Source organism: Notechis scutatus, chromosome 3, assembly GCF_049901735.1.
Source record: "Notechis scutatus isolate UNSWTSFEM ecotype Mainland chromosome 3, rNotScu1.2, whole genome shotgun sequence".
Classification (NCBI taxonomy): Eukaryota; Metazoa; Chordata; class Lepidosauria; order Squamata; family Elapidae; genus Notechis; species Notechis scutatus.
This window is the reverse complement of record NC_142011.1, coordinates 68,027,606-68,042,932: the sequence shown is the minus strand read 5'-3', so window position 1 is coordinate 68,042,932 and position 15,327 is coordinate 68,027,606. Positions and strand designations below refer to the sequence as shown.

Below are 15,327 nucleotides of genomic sequence, written 5' to 3'. Positions count from 1 at the left end.
TGCATTATTGGCTTAAATATACTCAAACCTCCCCTCAGAGAATTGGAAAAAATAACTGTTTAGAAGCACATATCTTGTCATTGTGAGAAAGACAAATGCAAAGAAGAATTCTAAAGAACAGATGTGGCAAATGATCAAAACCATCCTAAATATTTCTTTTCACAGGGGAAACAGAGGCAGTTATGTGCCCTGCTGCACTTTGATAAGGTGGAGGAATCAGGCTATGGTAATAAGTTTGTCTTAAGCTTTTGAACTACAAAAATTCAAATGACCTTTAGGTGGCAGCAAAGTGATAAAGAAAACAACTCTTTGCTATTATTCTAGTGCAGGGGTCACTAACCTTTTGGACCTCAGGGACCATCAAACTCATAATTTTATAACCAGGGGACCACTAATATGAATTTAGATTGACGGTGGCTTGCTGTCGTTGGTGGGAGAGGGAGAGAGAGATCGAGAGAGAGAGAGATCTGATCTAACTTCCCCCCCGCCTCTCTCTCTCTCTCCCTCTCTCACACACGAACACACAGAGGCAGGGGTGGGATTCAAAGTTATTAACTGGTTCTGTGGGTGTGGCCTAATTTGTGGGTGTGGCTTGGTGGTCATGTGACTGGCTGGGCATGGCTTGTATGTAAATATTTTGAATATTTATGTAAATATTGATTTTTTTATAAAAAAGAGCAACTTTTACCCAAAATCAGGCAAAGCAGGAAGGCAGATTGAGTTGCTCACAGAATCACAGATTCACTCAGAAATCTACCTGAGTCTGTCACATAAAATTTGCTTGCAAGCAAACCCATAAAATTTGCTTGCAAACAAACTCAGAAAATTAACTCACAACACACTATGTATGTAAATATTGAATTTTTTATTAAAAGAAGAACAACTTTTACCCAAAATCAGGCAAAGCAGGCTGGCAGATTGAGTTGCTCACAGAATCACAGATTCATTCAGAGATCTATCTATCTGCCATCAGCTACCTGAGTCTGCACTGAATAATAGAAACTTCAGGCCTAAGGAAGGTTCTGCTCTGCTTTTAAGCAGAGCCGAAGATCTAAATATTAGCTAGAAAGCAAGAAATCCAATGGATTCCTGCTTTCTAGCTAATCTAAATCTCCCAGCACAGCAGAACAGCTGATGGTCAGGGGGGGAAAAAAGAAGGAAAAATAGCAATTTAGCAGGCAAGTTTGCCAAGTAAGGAGTGAGTGGGCGGGAGGATTCCCATGGGCCAGTGTAGGCAGCGCAGCCTTGTATTCCTGTGCAGAAATGTCCTGTGGGTGACATTTCTCTGCGAACCACCAAAATTTTCTCACGGACCACCAGTTGGCGACCACTGTTCTAGTGGTCACTTCTAATGCCATCTAGTGGTCAAGATAATTGTTGCAGCCCATGACAATCCTAATGAATGGAACCCATTGTACATAATTCAGACAAATCCCAAGAAAATATAGTTTTGAATAATTTATTAAACAAACAAACAAAATAAATGGAAGTTCTTAATGTAAACACCAATCCAATCTTAAATAATACAGAACAGACTACCATATAGCAGATTGACATTATTCTGTAATATCTAAGGTGGTGTTGGAGAAGGAATCGCAGAACCAGGGGTGAAGTGAAAAGAGGGATCAGCCTAGGAATCCCTACATAGCCACATGTCATGCCCCTTTCAGAATCTGATTCCAAGAGGGAGTTTGAGCAGCTGACAGGGAGTGGGAGTGTGGGTCCGTTGGCTGTGGAAGAAACTGGGGAAGGGCAAAGTCCAGCTGGCAGAGCAGGGGAGAGGTAGAGCAAGGCAGAGGGAATTTGGAAGAAGACCCAGGCCCACCCTCTCTTCATCCTAAAGGCACGGAGGGAGGAACGGAGAAGGGAGCAACATGAGTTGCGTGGCTTACGGGGGAGGAAAGGACTCTGATTCCCTTCATTAGCTGCAGCTGGAAACACAGTGTTTAAAAAGGGGAGTTGCACACACCCAAATGTTGAGAGCAAATCACGAATTATCTGGTATTGTCAAGGCTTATCTGGGTTCTAGGCATCTTCCCAACTGTGTGTGTTTTTCTGGCCTTTCAAGTCTGCAATTCTTTCTCCTGCCCTGACAAGTTAATTACTGCAGTGTGGTTTGTGTGGATTTTTATTTACAGTTTGTATGTATTTTGTTTTCAGACTGAATTTTTTCCACTTGAAGACTGTTCTTGGGAAAGTTTTTTCTCCAGTCGAAGGTAACCTGGACATTGGGAGCAAAATTGGAGATACTAAAGGGACTCTTCTCACTTATGTGACTGTGTTGCCTTTGTGTCATGCCCCAGGTCATCACACCACAAGTGAGCTAAGTCTGACCCATTCTGAGTACGGTTGATCCTAGTCTAATTGTTAGTAGAAAAGATCCCTGTAAAGGTTTTTAGCAATAAATCACCTTCATTGATCTGTTCTTTCATGCTTGACGGCTGGCAACATATCCTATTTATCTCCATTGCTGTTCTGGGCAAAGAATTCTGATTGTGATCCTGATCCATATTTCTATCATGTTTACCTGAGGAAAGCAAACACAGTCTTCTTCGTTTGGGCTGGACTGAGCATGTTGTATGATCCCAGTCACATATTTCCCTCACACAGTTCAGGATAGAAGCTCACCTGACCTCTTATTTTTGTTTTCATGAAGTTTATTCTGTTGTGTTACATGAAATATTATGCAGATTATCTGATTACAAGAGAGACTTATCCTCCATTATAAATAATTCCATGGTTATTTTCCATGGCAAATTGTAAAGAAATTTGGATGAATAGGTCACTCTGTTGATTAACAATCTGGCTTCCTGCTTTTTAAAGTGTATCCAAAGGGAATGCCAGCATCATTTTGTTAGTTGTTATAATTTGTAGACACTGTTGTACATAATAAAATATTTCCTGATTGCAGGAATTTAATGAGTGTGTGTTGTTGAAGCCTGCTGGATTGGCATGGCAGCGTGCAGAGCTCCAGTATTTTCCCATAAGATATTTTGCATCGGCGGACAGTAAAAGTTGTATCTATGCCGAGTAATAATCATTGGTTCAGGTGGAAAAGGTGCTAAATATGTTGAGATAAAAATATTCTGACAATGGCAACAATGGACCCAAGAGATTCTTTTTTTGTTAACTGATGAAATAGCACGTGAAATGGTGCTATCAGAGTAAAAGCTGGAAAAAAACCTTCAATATATACACGCATAATTATGGAGTAGGTATATTGGAAAGGTGTAGAGCATATATAGAGAGCCACAGTTATTAGAAATGAAGAAAATCCCATAAGCCCAAGTGCCTCATTGGATTAACTCAATAACACTAACTGTACTAATGAAATCTTTACATGTCTTTGTGGAATCTGGTTTTTAATTGATTCCTACTTGAACCTGACATATCAGTTGTTACAAATAGACAAGATTCTGTGCTAAAATATAATAATATAAATATCTGTCCAATTTCTGCAGCCAAGAATCTAAATCTGGTGGTTAAAAAACTACCGTCTACCTAAATAGTGAAAACCAATCATATAGCAAACATCTTTTCTTTGTTTTGCCCAATTTAGCATGCTTTCATAAAATCATAAAAATGCCAGTCAAGGATCCTGAGTCTTGGAGTTTGGTGTTTATTTAATTCTTGACATTTCCTCAAACATTATCTACAAGTTTTCAAATTCAGCTTTATGATTGTTAATTTATTTTTCTTTCGAGAATAAGAGTTAAATTTCCCATATGGTCATCTATCACAAAGTTAGAAGCTTGGACAATGTGATGACAGAATTGCAAATTAAATAGGGATACAAGTCAATTTGTCCTTCTTGTTTAGTCACAATAACTGAATCCACTGAATCAATCAATAATTCAGTAACGTACTAATTTATGATGTAGCCATTTCAGTGGGGGTGCAAGTCTTGATTATGAAGCATTCTATAGAAGTAACTATCACTATCACAAACTCACTTTCTCTGCTTGCTTATATGAAAATATGCTGGCATTATTTAGATTAAGTATCATCAAGCATGGTCCACTAATAAAGGACCAGTAACAGAGGTGGTATTCAGCAGGTTATGAACAATTCTGGAGAACGGGTAGCAGAACTTTTGAGTAATTTGGAGAACTGGCAAATACCACCTCTGGCTGGAGATTTTACAGTATCCTTCCCCTGCCATGTCCACCAAGCCATGCCCAAAGAACTGGTAGTAAAATTTTTTGAATCCCACCACTGACCAGTAAGATAGGGATGTGGTGGCTCAGTGGCTAAGATATTGAGCTTATTAATCAGAAGGGTCGGCAGATTGGCAGTTCACATCCCTAGTGCCACGTAATGGTGTGAGCTCCCGTCACTTGTCCCAACTTCTGCCAACCTAGCAGTTTGAAAGCATGTAAAAATGCAAGTTAAAAAGTAGGGACCACTTTGATGGGAAGGTAGCAGCATTCCGTGGCATTTAGTCAAGCTGGCCACATGACCACAAAGACATCTTCGGACAGCGTTGGCTCTTCAGCTTTGTAACGGAGATGAGCACCACCCCCTGGGAGCCAGAAATGACTAGCAGGTATGTGTGAGGGGAATTTTTACCTTTACCTAAGATAGAACTGATAGTTAGAGCCAAGCATCTATTTGTATAGAAGGAGGCAGAGGAGGAGACACATACATGAGAGAGAACACCAGTGTCTAGTGGTTAAGGTACCAGGCTAGAAACCAGTAGATTTGTGAATTCTAGCCCCATCTTAGCCATGAAAGTCAACTGGGTGAATTTGGACCACACACACACTCTCTCAGCCTAACTTACCACAAGGCTTATTGTTGGGAAAATAAGAGGAGGAAAGAGTATTAGCTATTTTATCTGTCTTGAGTTATTGATTAAAAATAATAAAGGCAGGATATTAAACAAAGCAAGCAAACTTGGATTATATGGTCATATTTCCAAATGCATACACAGGAAACCATACCAAATGTTCTATTCCATGATTCCCAGCTAAGCAGTAGCACATAGCAGTAGCAGTAGATCACAAGCCTGTTGATCTGGAAACTTAAACAGGATTAGTCCTAATGAGGATTTGGATAGGGAATCAGGCTAGAATGTCAACTTGAAACAAAACATTTCTGAAAAAACAATTGCAAATCATTCTACATCATTCTCCCTCCTGCCCCAATGAATAGCTGTATCCATGAAAAGTATCAGAAATCCAACCTGAATCAAAAGCAACCTAGGGTGGCTTCTTTTAAAAAAATATCTGAACCAAGAGCAACTTTAAGACTTGTGGACTTCAACTCCCAGAATCCCTCAGGGCAAAATGTCTGTGGTGCACATTTATCCTTTTTAAACCTAACCAAATTTAAGATCTATGGCAAATAGAAGAAATGCTCTTGCACTTGGGCTTTTATATCTTGCAATGTGGCACCCCAGATATAATGGGACACCATATTTTTTTCATATAACATGGGAAAATTCACAACGCTTGATAGAAAGTTTATGTTTTCAAAAGTTGCTGCATTATGCAGTCTCAGAAATTGTCAACATTACCTCATCTTTCTCTACAGCCCATAGCTCATTCTAATCTGGGAACATATAGATCTTAACTACAGTTTGTAGCAGGATGACATAAATTTTTGGATGTGCAAAAGACTTAGGCAATCTAGCTAATGTTCAGTTTTGCCTATAAAGATCTCTGGGGATTTAGAGACAAGCAAAATCACAAATTGTTCCTTTGGAAGTCACCAGGGTTATACATTATGATGCATGGGGTGAGAGGATGGATAATTTTATTTATTTCTTCATTAAATGGGGTTTCACTAAAACATTAGTTTTCCAGATCATGAAGTACCAAAACAATACCTCTTTGGTTGATAAAACTTGTACCTATCGTTTATTTCTGCAATGAAATAATCTGCAATGAAATAAAAAAGAATAGTCCAACAGAGAATTCAATTAAAAGCAGTTTAGGATACCTGTGAGTAATTACACTATCACATTCTCCACAGGGTTTAATTCAGGCCAAACCGCAACTACTGTGTGTCCAAAAGATAATGAATTAAAGCAGTGCTCTGGCATATTCCCTTACTGAAACGTTAGCAGCCTTCTCAAGTGACATGAAAAATAGGCTTCAATAAGAGCTGGGGAAATATATGCAGTTAGATTCAATCAATAAGCTGTCCTTGACCAATGTCCAACTTTAAAAAAAAAAAAACAGTCCCAAATGAGTTATGAGAATTTTTTTTGATTTTAAGTGTATTAATTTTGCAGGATATACACAGAAAAGTCCTATGCTATCCGAAGGCAGTATTTCAACAGCTGAGGAAGACTTCCCTTTACGGAAGGTAGGAAGACCGAGCACAGCTGGTATGTGGATGACAGGCTGCTATGGAAAAACATTACGTGCTAATTTGAGTAAGAGTAGAGCAAGTAAATTGTACAATGAAATAGACATCTCACTCCCAAGTTCCTTTGGTTGAGTGATGAGAACATTGGTGTGTTAAAGGAGGGCCGTTGCTTCCCTACAAGGTACAGCAAAAGAGTAAGAATCAGGAGTGAATATAACGGAGTGTAGCTAAATGTCTATGGAGATTCTCAGCCATCCAGCTCATGGTTGTCCCTAAGGAGCTTTTTTCAAGAGGAAACTGGACTTTCAAGAGTCCTGTTGCCCCTTGAAAAAGCATCTTGGGGACAGTATAATGGAATCTATCACTCTGCCATCAAAAGGCTTCAACACCAAAGTATGTCCTCCATATAGAGCTACCCTACCATAACCATTCTCCCTTGAGACTCAGCAGCAGTTGGGAGTATCACCCCTTTGTTCTTGAAAGATGACACCAGAGGAGGTGGTTTGGCTCAGGGGACGTCATTCATAACCCCACTCAGACTCCTTAGACACAATCTGTTCAATGACACTATGAAAAGCCCAGTTAGTACAAGATCCTTTAGATTAGGGAGGCACAATTGGCAGCTCCTGGGCTACATTAGCCCTTTAAGACTTGAATGCGCTCAGAAAGTGCTTCCTAAATAACATCTAATGAGAGGAAATGTGATTAAATATATGACAAATCATACTGACTTCAATTAATTAATTAAAAATAAAGGACCATTCAATTAAATTTATGACCTTGTCATTTCTGAGCTCCCCTTTTTTGAAATATTTTTCTCAAAGTTTTTATAATCTTTGGCCCAATACAAATTGAACATTTCTGGTGTATTTATAATGATTAGTTGCCTGTGTGCCAACTATTAGCTATGGGTCAACTGCTGAAATATGTTTGGGTGTTTGTCCTTCCCAAGTGATCTATTTTATTAATGCATCATGTGAAGACTTCCACCTTAGCCCACTTTAGGATGACAGGTATTGGTAAACCAGTTGTGTATTATATTGATGAGTGTCTCTGACAGTATTATCTATTCCAGGGGAATCCCAGGCCACAGCCCACTACCGGGCTGTGGCCTATTTGTAACCGGGCTGCACAAGTGGCAGGCTGGTGTGTGCACACATGTGTGTGCGCTGGCTCACCACTCGCATGGCCCAGTTCCCCTCTCCTGCCCCCCAGTTGGGCTGCTGATCTGGAAAGGTTGGGGACCACTGATTATCTGGTGTCAACCCTGAAGCTGACCTGACCGAGGCAATTTTGAGGCTTCAGCATTGTCACACTGGAGCTGAGGGATAGTGAAGGTGGAATAGAGATAGCTGGTGTTTTGTAGCCAAAACAAAATACTTTTTCCTGGGAACCAAGGACATTCCCACAGATGGTTGGAGAGAAGAGGAGTGAAGTTACCAGGCAATCAGACGGTACCTTGTTTGGATCATGTGACTGATTGTTTGGGGAAGGAAAAAAAACCTTTAATTAGGTGAAAACCACAGGAACATTCAGAGTCAGTTATCACCAGCCTGTGCCAATATGATATATCCCAGTAAAACTGTTCTTTGAGGAATCATCCCGCCTCGGAATTTTGTTTGCTATGGGTGTATTACTTGGAAGCCTGACATTTGGTCTGGTGAAAGCAGGTCTCCAACAAGCAGAAACAGGCTCAATAGCAGTAACTGTGAGAGGGATCTTGGAATCTTAGTGGAAAACCAGCTAAATATGAGCCAGCAGCAGCCAAAAAAACTAATGCAATCCTAAATTGTATTAACAGAGGGATACAGTCAAGATCAAGTACTAATACTACTCTATAAAGCCTTAGTAAGACCACACCTAGAGTACTGCATCCAGTTTTGGTCATCACATTATAGGAAGGATGTTGAGACTCTAGAAAAAGTACAGAGAAGAGCAACCAGGATGATTAGGGAACTGGAGACTAAAACATACAATGTAGAAACTGGGCTTGGCTAGTCTAGTAAAGAGAAGGACCAGGGGAGACACAATAGCAATTTTCCAATATTTGAGGGGCTGCCACAGGGAGGAAGGGGTCAAGCTATTTTCTAAAGCACCTGTAGGCCAGACAAGGAATAATGGATGGAAACTGAACAAGGAGAAATTTAACCTGGAAATAAGGAGAAACTTTCTGACAGTGAGAACAATCAACCAATGGAATAGCTTGCCCTCCGAAGTTTTGGGAGCACCATCACTTGAGACTTTCAAGAAGAGATTGGACTGCCATTTGTCAGAAATGGTGTAGGGTCTCCCACTTGGGGGGGGTTGGACTAGATGACCTACAAGGTCCCTTCCAACTCTGATTATCTGAATCCATGGTGAATCAACAGTAATCTGAGAAACAACAAGGAACATTGTGGCTGCAAATGCCGGCTGCTGCATCAGTATAGTTGAATTGCCATTTTCATCAGAGTAGCTTGTGAGACGCAAAACTGGAAATAGATCAAGTTGAAAATAATGTTTTCCTTCTGGATAATTTCTTTTGCTGCCTCTGATGCATTCAGAAGAACACATGCATACATACATTATAGCAGTATTTTTTTTTTAAGGAGAAGTACGTTTTTCGTTTTCTCTACTGAAGCTATTCATCTTTTCTGCCTAGGAGCCTTTTAAGGATATGTGGTTTTTCTTAGGAGAACTCAAATCTGCTGTTTGCAAATGCAAACTTTTGGCTAGTCCTTCAGCTTCAACCATAACAATACAAGAGCACACAATAAATACAAACTCAAGGTAAACCGCACCAAACTTAATTGCAGGAAATACGACTTCAGCAACAGAGTGGTCAATGTCTGGAATACTCTACCTGACTCTGTGGTTTCTTCCCCAAACCCCAAAAACTTTAACCTTAGATTGTCTACTATTGACCTCACCCCTTTCCTGAGAGGTCTGTAGGGGGCGTGCATAAACGTCCCAACGTGCCTACCATCCCTGTCTAATTGTTTCTTTTCCCCCCCTCATATGTATCCATTTCATGTATTCATAACCATGCTTATACTTATACCTGTTATCTTATAATCGCTTGACAAAATAAAATAAATAAATAAAAATAAAATAGTTCTGTACAAGTCACCTTTATTACTCTGTTTTCCAGGATGACTGTTGTGATCTATAGAAAACAATGTTAGACAATAGTTGACTGTATCATGGAAGTATCTGTAAACACTAATATACAGATTGACAAATTTGCTTAAAAATACTTCATGTACAAACCTGACATGTTATCAAAATCAAGATGTGATAGATAAAATAATATAGATTGGTCTCTTGCTAAAAAGAGGCCAAACTGGTCCAGTAGTGTTGCTTGTAATAAAAAGACCTTTAAAAGAAAATGGAATGGAATGGAATAAAATTAGAATAGAATAGAATAGAATAGAATAGAATAGAATAGAATAGAATAGAATAGAATAGAATAGAATAGAATAGAATAGAATAGAACTTTATTCTCACTTTAAATGTACACTAATCAGCATACATTAAAATGAAATTTTGTTGCATTCAGCTCTCAAAAGATAACTATTATGCATATACCTATATACACATATGAGACAGAGAAGCACCACAGTCTAATTTGAATGTATACATATGCATGGTGAAAAAAAAGAATCCTATGAATTCATAAGATGGATGGCATAAGGAGCAAAGCTGTTACAGAATCTAGTAGCCCTGCTACTAGATTTGAAACCTCCTTCCAGAGGGGAGCAACAGAAACAAACAGTGCTTATAAGCAGTATCCTGAATAAAGGGAAGCACGCTTCCTATAATCTTCTTGGTTGTTCTTACCACTCTCTGTATGGACTTTCTGTCTGAGGCACTGCCGCCACCAAACCAAACAGTGATGCAGTTTGTTAAAATGTTCTCAGTTGTGCCTTTGTAAAAAGTGGCCAAGACAGAAGGAGAAAGATGTGCTCTCCTCATCCGATGCAGGAAATGCAAATGCTGGTTTGCACGCTTCACTAAAGATAATGTATGAAGAGACCAAGTCAGATTGTTTGTTATCTGCACCTCCAGATACTTAATACTATTGACCACCTCCACAGCTGCAGCCTTGATACAAAGTGGAGCATGACTATGCTGGCTCTTTTTAAAATCAACAATGATCTCCTTTGTTTTGTTAACATTCAAAACCAGGTTATTGTCATCTCAGATAAGTCCCACCACTTCCATGTCATCCGCATACTTCACAAAATGATTTGTAGCAGACTTGGCTCAGCAGCCATGGGTCATCAAGGTGAACAGTAACAGACTCAAGACATAGCTCTGTGGGGAACCCATACTCAAGGAGATCTTCATCAACGCTTCTTTCCTTCTACAACAACTAAAATTGGCACTAGAAGTGTTTGTTTTCTGCCACCGTTGTTCACTGATTTTAGTGAGGTTAAACAAGCACAGGTCCTGCAAAAATGGAAGTTCTTTCACTTGGACTGTAGCGAAGAGGAAACATCCAAGCTCCCAACAACCTCTTGGGGCCTTTGGAAACATAGAGGACTTATTTGTTGGTTGTAGGGTTTCTTTTAAGGAAGGCAGAAAGATGAAAATATATCAGTCTGAAGGCTTGACACATTCACTTTTCCTTGCTTATAAAATTTCCTGCTGACAAGCTTCCCCCCCCCTCCTGCCTTTATGTGCTCATCTGTGAAGGATCGTCCACCTGCTGCCTTATCGTGGGCTCTGGAAAATTGCCAGAAGATGGCAACAGCATGTACTACTAGGGGAGCATTGGGGCTGTGTGGAATAACAAGGACTGTGTTATGACTGGGAACGTTTGCAGTACTATAAATAACTCTATCAATATTGTGATAATGGCACTTTAAAGAGGTCTATTTTACAAGTGTTGGATGTAAGAGACTGCAGCTGTGCTCATTAATGCTGAAGGATGCTTCACTCTATGTACAATTTGCAGGTGTAACAATAGGGGTGTTGATTCATTGGGAACTTCGATTGTGATTTGAATTTGTTCAGATCTTCAGAAGAAGAAGAAGAAAAGGTTATACTAACATTGTTAGTGCCTAATAAGTCTTTATTGTATTTGGCAGATGACAAGCAAATTATAACAGTTTAATTGAAAACCCCAAAAAGATAAAATAGAACAGCACAGTTAACAGGATTTCAGTGAGACTTAAATAGCTCCTTCTCACCAAAGAGCAAGTACTATAATTGATAGAAATAGATTTTTTTTAAAAAAAATAATTAATTGCTGTAAATTATCACTTGGCACAAAGATGGCATAATTCTCATTAATTTGCAACCTTTCCTAGTCTAAAATTCAATCAGGGATGGCACTGTTCTATTTCCCTTGCAAGTTAATTCAGAGCTGAAGTAACTTCCTTAAAATTTTCTACTTCTGTAGTAAGCTTCATTTCTTCTGCAGTATACCTGGCACAACAAAGACATTATTTATTTATTTATTTTTGTCAATTGCTTACAAGATAATAGGTATAAGTAAAAACATAGTTATCAATACATGGATACATATAAGAAAAATAAAAAAAATAAAAGAAACAATAGGACAGGAATGGTAGGCACATTGGTGTGCTTATGCACGCCCCCTATAGACCTCTCAGGAAAGGGGTGAGGTCAATAGTAGACAGTCTAAGGTTAAAGTTTTTGGGGTTTGGGGAAGAAACCACAGAGTCAGGTAGAGTATTCCAGACATTGACCACTCTGTTGCTGAAGTCGTATTTCCTGCAATCGTTTGGTGCGATTAACTTTGAGTTTGTATCTATTGTTTGCTCTTGTGTTGTTATGGTTGAAGCTGAAGTATTCATTGACAGGTAGGACATTGCAATGTATGATTTTATATACTATACTTAGATTGGACCGAAGGCGGCGTAGTTCTAGGTTTTCTAGGTCTAGAATTTCAAGTCTGGTGGCATAGGTATTCTGTAACGAGTAGAAGAGTAGAGAACTCTTCTTGTGAAATAAGGTATAAGGTATTCTGCAAATCTAGTAGAAGAGTAGAGAACTCTTCTTGTGAAATATTTCTGGACTTTCTCAACTGTGTTAATATCATATAAGTAATGTGGGTTCCAGACTGATGAGCTGTATTCCAGTATTGGTCTAGCAAATGTTTTGTATGCTCTAGTTATTAGTGTAATATTACCAGAGAAAAAGCTACGTAAGATTAGGTTAACAACTCTTAACGCCTTTTTGGCTATGTAGTTACAGTGGGCTCTCTTTAGATCATTAGAGATGAGTACTCCAAGATCCTTGACAGAGTTTGGATCATCAACAAGGTCTTGACTATTCAGCCTGTATTTTATTTTCTGATTTTTTTTTTTGCCAATATGTAGGGCAGAGCATTTATTTGTTGAGATTTGAAGTTGCCGTTTGTTGGACCATTCTGATACATAGTCAAGGTCTTTTTGAAGGGTAGCAGTGTTGTCTGTGGTGTTGAATAGCTTTACATCATCAGCGAAGAGAACGCTGTTGCTCTTGATATGATCACAGAGGTCATTTATGTAGAGTATGAAAAGAATTGGTCCTAGAACATTGCCTTGGGGGACACCACTGTTGACAGGTACAGAATTGGATAGGACACTCCCAATTTTGACCATTTGTTGTCTGTTTGACAGGAATGCTCCTATCCAGTTATGCAGGTGTCCAGAGATACTGTAAGATTTTAGTTTTAGGAGTAGTTTGTCGTGTATCACTGAATCAAAGGCTTTACAGAAGTCTATGTAGATTGTGTCTATTGCTTTGCCCTGATCGAGTTGTGTAGTCCATATGTTTTTGCAGTGTAAGAGTTGCAGATTACATTATAGTTTTTCCTGAAACCAAATTGTTTATTAGAGAGTAGGTTGTTTGTTTCCAAGTGGAGGATGATGGATTGGTTAATAATTGATTCTATGACTTCACAGATGATGCAGCATAAAGAGATTGGTCTGTAATTTTCAACTAGGCTGGGGTCTCCCTTTTTGAAGATGGGGATGACCGTGGCTTGTGACCATAGTTTTGGCAAGGAGCTGGTCCTGAAAGATTTTTCAAAGATTATGCTTAGAGGTTCAGCTATGGCAGTGGATAGCTTTTTAAAGAAGTATGCACATATTCCATCTGGTCCAATAGATAGAGATGGTTTTAGATTGCGTAGTGCTTTTTCAACATTGTCTTCTGTAAAATCGATATGTATTAGATCATTGTAGTTGTCTGTGGTTTGACTAGGAAATACTGGGCATGATCCATTGCTGTTTACAAATACTGAGCCAAAGAATGTGTTAAAGATGTTGGTTTTAATAGTGTCATCGTTGCAGTCTTTACCATTAGGTCCTTTCAGGGGTGGGATGGACCTTGAGTCTTTTAGTTTGTTGTTTACAAAATTGTAGAAAGCGCGGGTGGAATTGGTGCGTAGTGTTTAATGTGATAATTGGTGCATTCAGTTTTTATCTGGTGGCATAAATTTTTGTATCAGCTTTTGAAGTTGGCAACGTGACCCGATTTGTTTTTCCGCCAAAGTGATTTCTTTTTGGATTGAAGCTTCCTTATTGTTATGGGTAATTTGTTTTTTCAATCCTAGGTTGTCTCAACTTGACATTTCCGGCTTACCTGAGGTTAACTAGATATTGTACAAGAAGAAATCACATTAATTGTACTTTGAACAGATCAGCTTTAAAATAGCTCCACCTTGAAAGCAGAATGAACCACTGGGCACCTTGCTGTTATTGAACTGCTGCTTCTAGATCAGGGGTGTCAAACTCACATCGTCACAGTGGTGCCACGTGATGTATCAGGACCTTTTCCCCTTTGCTAAACCAGTGCATGACACATTTGGCCCATGGGCTGGGAGTTTGACAGCCCTGTTCTAGATGTTTCTATCAGCACAGCCAGGGGTGAGGGATGCTGCAGGTAACCAATATCTGGAAAGTCCCAGGTTCATTCTCCTTGTCATAAGAGGTCAGTGCAAAATAACATGGGACACAAGGTAAGGATTCTGCCAGTGAAACTGAGCTTTTATTTATTTTTTTCTTCTTATCTTATGGCTAGATTGTTACTGCAGCTGCCAAGTCTGAAGAATGGTTACAGCAACTCGGCATGGATAATCTAGTGAAGAGAAGACCAGGGGAGAAATGATAGCAGTCTTCCAATATTTGAGGGGCTGTCCCAGAGAGGATGGGGACAATCTATTTTCCAAAGCACCTGAAGGCCACACAAGGAATAATGGATGGTAACTGATCCAGGAGAGATTCAACCTAGAAATAAGGATAAATTTTCCAGCAGTGAGAACAATCAACCAGTGGAACAGCTTGCCTTCAAATGTTGTGGGAGCTTCACCACTGGAAGCCATCGGTCAGAAATGGTTGGGCACTGGGTTGGACTCAGTACCCTACAAGGTCCCTTCAACTCTGTTATTCTATTGTTAAGTCAACTAGATCAGGTAACAGAGGGAACCAATAGGATTCCATCTGTTTGGAATGTATATTCTTTAGCCGATAAAGCTTTCATAGATGCTCTTACAAAAATACTTTCAAACCACAATTACTTTATAACGGGATGGGCAACTATGGCAACTTTATGACCTGTGGACTTCAACTCCCAGGAATTCTGGCAATTGAAATCCACAGGTCCTAAAGTTGTCTGGTTGCCCACCCCTGCTGTATGTAATAAAACAACATGGATATAAGAAAGTCAGATAAACATTTCAGAGCAAAACAGCATAGAATTGGTAGATGACAACAACCAGACCTGGAGAAGTTTTTTTTCAGTCTTGCATGGTGTGGCTCAGAACTGAATGGATTTTACCTCCTCCTTGTAAAATATGACTGTAAAAATAAATTCTGGATCCTACAAATGTATATTCTGATTATTTTCTTTACTTTGGGATGTAATTGAGTATGGATCATTTGTTCTTACATAAGAGATGCACATATTCTTTTGGCTTGTAGTCTTCAGCAGAGACAACATCCATTTTAGGGAAAAATTGGAGTTTAAAAGATTGAAATGGATGATTTATGTCTCTGCAAGGAATGGTACCCATTAACT

General features: G+C 39.2%; 1 protein-coding gene and 1 long non-coding RNA gene across 6 annotated transcripts in view; one reads left to right on the top strand and one right to left on the bottom strand.

The window, feature by feature from the left end:
• The window catches only part of NFIA (nuclear factor I A), a 479,105-nt gene that overhangs the window by 358,142 nt on the left and 105,636 nt on the right, over positions 1–15,327 (bottom strand). The window lies entirely within an intron of this gene.
• On the top strand, positions 166–15,129 carry LOC148131223 (uncharacterized). The gene is made up of 3 exons (XR_015748597.1): positions 166–226; positions 2,161–2,216; positions 14,332–15,129. It is a non-coding gene; the product is annotated as an uncharacterized LOC148131223 (long non-coding RNA).